This window comes from Acomys minous (assembly GCF_964271855.1).
Source record: "Acomys minous genome assembly, chromosome: 7".
Taxonomy (NCBI): domain Eukaryota; kingdom Metazoa; phylum Chordata; class Mammalia; order Rodentia; family Muridae; genus Acomys; species Acomys minous.
Window position 1 is genome coordinate 74,529,179 of NC_140488.1, and position 6,000 is coordinate 74,535,178.

A 6,000-nucleotide genomic window follows, 5' to 3' on the forward strand; every position below is an offset into this window, starting at 1 on the left:
ACTCACTCGCTTTATTCTATGTGCATTGGTGTGAGGGTGTCAGATCCCCAGGAACTGGAGCTGCAGACAGTTGTGAGCTGCCATGTGGCTGCTGGGAATTGAACCCTGTCTCAAAAAACAAAATAATAACAATGCCGACGATGATAGATTGAAACTTATACTGTGCTCCTCCATAACATGCTTTTTAAAAAAAGATTTACTTATGTTATTTAATGCATGTGAGTGTGTTGTCTGCATGTATGTATGTGCACTGTGTGCATGCCTGATGGCTTCAGAGGTCAGAGGAGGACATTTGATTTTCTGTAACTGGAGTTAAAGACAGATGTGAGTTGTCATGTGGGTACTGGAAAGTGAAATTGGGTCTTCTACAAGCCCAGCAAGTGCTCTTAACCACTGAACCATCTCTCCAGCCTTTTATTTTCCTTTGTTTGTTTTCTTTTGGTTTGGTTTTGCCATAGGGGGTTTCTCTGTGTAGCCCTGGCTGTCCTGGCCTCACTATGTAGACCAGGCTGGCCTCGAATTCACAGAGATCTGCTTGCCTCTGCCTCCGAAGGGCTGGGACTAAAAGGCGTGCCACTGCATCTGCCGCCGCCGCCACCACCTGGCTGTTTTATTCTTGTGAAGACTTTTTTCATTTTTAGTTTTACATAACTATGTGTATCAAAAGCATATAGGACCCCACAGAGTCCAGAAGATGTCAGATCCCATGGAACAGGAGTTATAGGAAGTAAACCAGCACGTGGGTCCTGGGTAGTGATTCTGGGCCCTGGGCCACATCCTCAGGAGTAAGCATTCTTGAGCAGTGAGCCATCTTTCCAGTCCCTAGTTTTCCTTATTTAAAAGTACACACAAATTAGGGCATGGTGGTGCACGCCTTTAATCCCAGCCCTCAGGAAGCAGAGGCAGATGGATCACTCTGATAGAGAGGCCAGCCTGGTCTACAAAGTGAGTCCAGGACAGCCAAGACTACACAGAGAGACCCTGTCTCAAAAACCCAAAGATCAATAAATAAAATTACACAAACAGTATTTTTATGTGTATATATGTGCACACTGAAGAGTATTTTTATGTGTATATATGTGCACACTATAGAAGCCAAAAAGGGCAATTAATCCCCCCAGAACTGGAGTTACAGATGGTTGTGAACCACTTAATGTGGGTTCTGGGACCCCACACTCAGGTCCTCTGCAGTAGCAGCAAGTGCTTTTTTTTTTTTTTTTTTTTTTTGGCAGCAAGTGCTCTTAACTACTGTTACCTCTCTAGTTCCTGGGATGACTTTTTGTTTTGTTTTTTTAGACAGGGTTTCTCTGTGTAGCCTTGGCTGTCCTGGACTTACTTTGTAGACCAGGCTGGCCTTGAACTCATAGCGATCCGCTTGCCTCTGCCTCCCAAGTGCTGAGGTTAAAGGCATGTGCCACCACCACCCGGCCATATTGGTAATTTTAATAAAATTGAAAACCCAAGCTGGGCACGGTGACTTACACATGTAACCCCAGAATATTGGGAGCTAAAGCAGGAGGACTGCCAAGAGTTGTTTTTGACCTGAGCTGCAGATTGAGACCCTGTTTCCAAAAATAGTGGAAACTGAAATGTCTGTTATTTGCGAAGCCAATAAGCAAACATGAGACAACTGTGCAGTGCAATAATCAACATTTTAAAGAATGACACATTGGGCATTGGTGGCGCAGGCCTTTAATGCCAGCACTTGGGAGGCAGAGGCAAGCAGATTTCTGTGAGTTCTAGGCCAGCCTGGTCTACAAAGTGAGTTCAAGGATAGCCAGGGCTACACAGAGAGACCCTGTCTCAAAAAGCCAGAAAATGGAGAAAGTATACACTATAGCTTTCAGGTTAGTGCTTTTATGGGACTCCCTAATGTGTGAACAAGGGGTCTCTGATTCTCGTGCCTTCTCTTGGGTCTCTCTTATTTTTCTGTTGTCTTGTCGTGTCCAACTTCAGAATAACGTTTTTTAATTTTATGTTATATTTTGAAATTAAAATCCACTGAACAATTAGTCATGAAAAAAATCAAAATAGTTGCTTGTTTGATTATTTGATTTAGCAACTTGCTGGGCTGTGGTGGTGCACACCTTTGATCCTAGCATACACTCGGGAGGCAGAGGCAGAGACAGAGAAGCTCTACCTCAATACCACCCCCACCCCCCACCCCACCCCACCCCACCCTGCCACCGCAGCCACAAGTTGCGTGTGTGAGAATCATGTTGCCCAGGCTAGGCTTGAACTCATAGGTTTTAGTTGTCGAGTGATCCTCCCATCTCAGCCTAAGACTATGGGAAAACAGACAACAAGACACTCAGATTATATTTAGAAAACATTGTACTGTGCTTTCTATGACCCCCAAGCCTACAGAAAAAACCTTAAGATACAAATAGATATAATCTTTTTGTTGTTGTTTTTGAGACAGGGTCTCTCTGTATAGCCTTGGCTGTCTTAGACTCACTCTGTAGACCAGGCTGGCCTCGCACTCACAGCAATCCGCCTGCCTCTGCCTGCTGAGTGCTGGGATTAAAGGCGTGCACCACCATGCCCAGCGAAATAGATATAATCTTAAAACTATAAATAGAAACAATTGGTTGAGCCCTGCCCTGTGGCCCAGGCCTTTATTCCCAGCACTTGGGAAGCAGAGACAGGAACATTTCTGTGAGTTCAAAGCCAGCCTGGTCTAAAAAGCAAGCCCAGAACAGCCAGGCCTATACAGAGAAATCCTACCTAAAAAGAAAGAAAGAAAAGAAAAATAAAATAAAAAAGAAGAAATGATTGGTTTTGTTTGTTTCTCTTTCTTTCTTTGAGATAGAATCTCACTGTGTAGCCCTGGCTGTCCTGGAACTCACTATGTACACCAGGCTGGCCTCCAACTCAGATATCCACCCGCCTCTCCCTCCTAAATTCTGGGATTAAACGTATGCCCCAACATACCTAATATATATATATACACACACGTTACAGACAGTTGCGAGCTGCCATGTGGGCGCTGGGAATTGAGCCTGGGCCCTCTGCAAGAGCAGCCAGTGCTCTTAACCACAGAGCTAACTCTCCAGCCCTTGCCTATTTTCTTAAAAAAAAAATTCTCCTTTTAAATTGTGCTTGTGGGTGGGTGGGAAGTTATATGCAAGAAGGCATGTGCCTGCAAATCCAGCTACAGTGTGTGTGTGTGTGTGTGTGTGTGTGTGTGTGTGTGTGTAAATATACGTGTAGGTACAAACTCATGTGGAGGCCAGAGGGTAATGCCAGATGCCTTTACCTAATCATGCTCCACCACTGTTCTGTTCTGAGACAAGGTGCCTCAGTGACCTGGAGGCTCACTGATTTGGCTAGACTAGCTGGCTAAAACACTCAGAGCTCTTCCCTATGCCTACCTGATTCTTCACCATCACCTCAGTTAAAGAGGCCCACACCACAGTGCCTGGCTTTTTACATGGGTTCCTGGACCAGTCAGATGATCAGAGGGTAAAAGTGCTTGCTGCCAAGCCTGAAGACCTGAATTCAATCTCTGACACCCACGTGGTAGGAGAAAAGGACTCCCGGAAGGTGTTTCTGACCTCCACATGCATGGTGTAGCATGCATGCGCATTCAGACATGAGCAGGAATTAACACTAGTGAGATAAACATGTGGTATGGGCATCCAAACCCAGGTCCTCAGGATTGTGAGGTAGATGCTTTACTGCCAGAGCTATCGCTCCTGCACTGCTGTGCTTGTTTCTTTCTTTGGTTCTTTTTTTAAATGTTATTTTTCTTTTTTTTTCCAATTTTTTTATTAATTTATTCTTGTTACATCTCAATGGTTATCCCATCCCTTGTATCCTCCCATTCTTCCCTCCCTCCCATTTTCCCCTTATTCCCCTCCCCTATGACTGTTCCTAAGGGGGACTTCCTCCCCCTGTATATGCTCATAGGGTATCAAGTCTCATCTTGGTAGCCTGCTATCCTTCCTCTGAGTGCCACCAGGTCTCCCCCTCCAAGGGACATGGTCAAATATAAGGTACCAGAGTTTGTGTGAAAGTCAGACCCCACTCTCCACTCAACTGTGGAGAATGTTCTGACCATTGGCTAGATCTGTGTAGGGGTTTAAAGTTTACCGCCTGTATTGCCCTTGGCTGGTGCCTTAGTTTGAGTGGGACCCCTGGGCCCAAATCTGCCTATCATAATGTTCTTCTTGTAGGTTTCTAGGAGCCTCTGGATCCTTCTACTTTGCCATTCTCCCATGCTTCTCTCATCTAGAGTCCCACTAGAATGTCCTTCCCTCTGTCTCAGTTTCCTGGTAAGCGAAGGCTTTCGTGGGACATGCTCCTTGGGCTAGTATGCAGATATAAGTGAGTATATACCATTTGAGCCTTTCTGCTTCTGGGTTAACTCACTCATCATGGTCATTTCTAGCTCAATCCACTTTGTTATTTTTTTTTTTAAGATAAATGTTTACTGGGTAACCCAGGCTGGCTTGAAACTTGTAGTCCAGGCTAGTCCGGTTTGGTTTTGTTCTTGTTCTGTAGCTGTTAGGCTGGAACAGGGGTGACACAAGTATGGGAGTACACAGGGGAGCAAGTAACCACGTGCGTGTCCCACAGCGGGTCAAACTGCTCCTGCAAACGATGCAGTTTGCTATTCGAATTCAAAATGCCATACCGTATCAGAATTCAAATGATTCTGAGTAGCCACAGTATTGGAAGCTTCCCTTGACAACTTGTGCACAGTATTGACAACGGTTACTGATTGAGAAATGGCAATTCCTGCTGCTGTGCCAGCTGTTGCAGCCAATGAAATGGCAAGGACAATAGCTGTGGTGATACCAAAGTCTCATTTCAAGGTAAATGCACAATCCCAGGGACTTTAACAACAGCTGTTTCATTAGTCCAACAGCTGCAGGGATGGCATATCTGCAGGGAGCAATTACTTCTCTGCGAGTCCTCTGGTATCGCTGCCTTCTCCAGGGTTTCTTTCACTTTCCTATCTTCGCTAAGTAAAGTGTCTCTCACTGACCTCCAGAGAGAAAAGGTAGCTATAGGAATCGTCTCCCGGCCTTCCTTTATTTATTTATTTATTTATTTATTTATTTTTGGTTTTTCGAGACAGGGTCTCTCTGTGTAGCCTTGGCTGTCCTGGACTCCCTTTGTAGACCAGGCTGGCCTCGAACTCACAGCAATCCGCCTGCCTCTGCCTCCCGAGGGATCCACCTGCCTCTGCTGGGATTAAAGGCGTGCGCCACCACGCCCGGCCCTCCCGGTCTTCCTTATGTAAGACCTTTCGCACATCTGACTTTACCTGGTCCCAGTCAGAAAGACTTAGGCCCCCAGAGACTAAAAACCATGGGCTGCTCTGTTCCACAATTTGGATAAAATCTCTTGTAGTTTTATACTTAATCCCGGTGCCTTGTTCCCTAAGTAGTTTCACTAGTGCCCCACCAGAACGGCGGAAGAGCTAGCGGCACCCATCCCAACACACTCGTGTCTTACCTCCAAGAGAGGCGCTGTCGATCCGATCCGTCAGACTTCCCCTGCTTTCCGCATGCAGGGCCCACGCTGCTTGTCTAGGCTACAGCGAGGGTCTGCAGCTTGAAGAGATGACACAACAATGGGTCATTGGTGCTAACAGAGCTGCTTATATAGGGGAGGAACCAGCACTCAAACAGCACTGTGGAAAGTCCCCAAGAGGGAGCAAACCAAGACCCAAATAATGAGAATCAAAACAAGGAAAATGAAGGCAACCAGTGGAGCACAACGTTTCAACTGCAGAGAAAAACAAGTAATGTTTCAACTGCAGACAAAAACAAGTAAAGTTTCAACTGCAGGCAAAAACAAGTAATGGTCAGTACCAGCACAGCTGCGGTTCCCCCACAAGGCTTGGCTGCTGAATCATCTTCCAGACCTCACTCCACAAAACATATTTTCTTTTATTTGGTTTTTAAGAGACAGGGTTTTTCTTTTGTAGCCTTGGCTGTCCTGGACTCACTCTGTAGACCAGGCTGGCCTCAAACTCACAGTGACCTG

At 45.8% G+C, this 6,000-nt stretch overlaps 1 protein-coding gene across 4 annotated transcripts in view; it reads right to left on the minus strand.

Annotated features, from left to right (window-relative positions):
- TAF1 (TATA-box binding protein associated factor 1) overlaps window positions 1–5,564 on the minus strand; it is an 85,645-nt gene extending 80,081 nt beyond the window's left edge. For 2 of the 4 annotated variants that reach the window (XM_084790999.1, XM_084790996.1), the window contains exon 1: window positions 5,467–5,563. The gene's annotated coding sequence lies outside the window, so the exon portion shown is untranslated. Of the gene's footprint in view, window positions 1–5,466 lie in introns of all 4 variants that reach the window. The other 2 variants (XM_084790998.1, XM_084790997.1) reach the window with 2 other exon arrangements.
- Window positions 5,565–6,000: the final 436 nt, after the last annotated feature.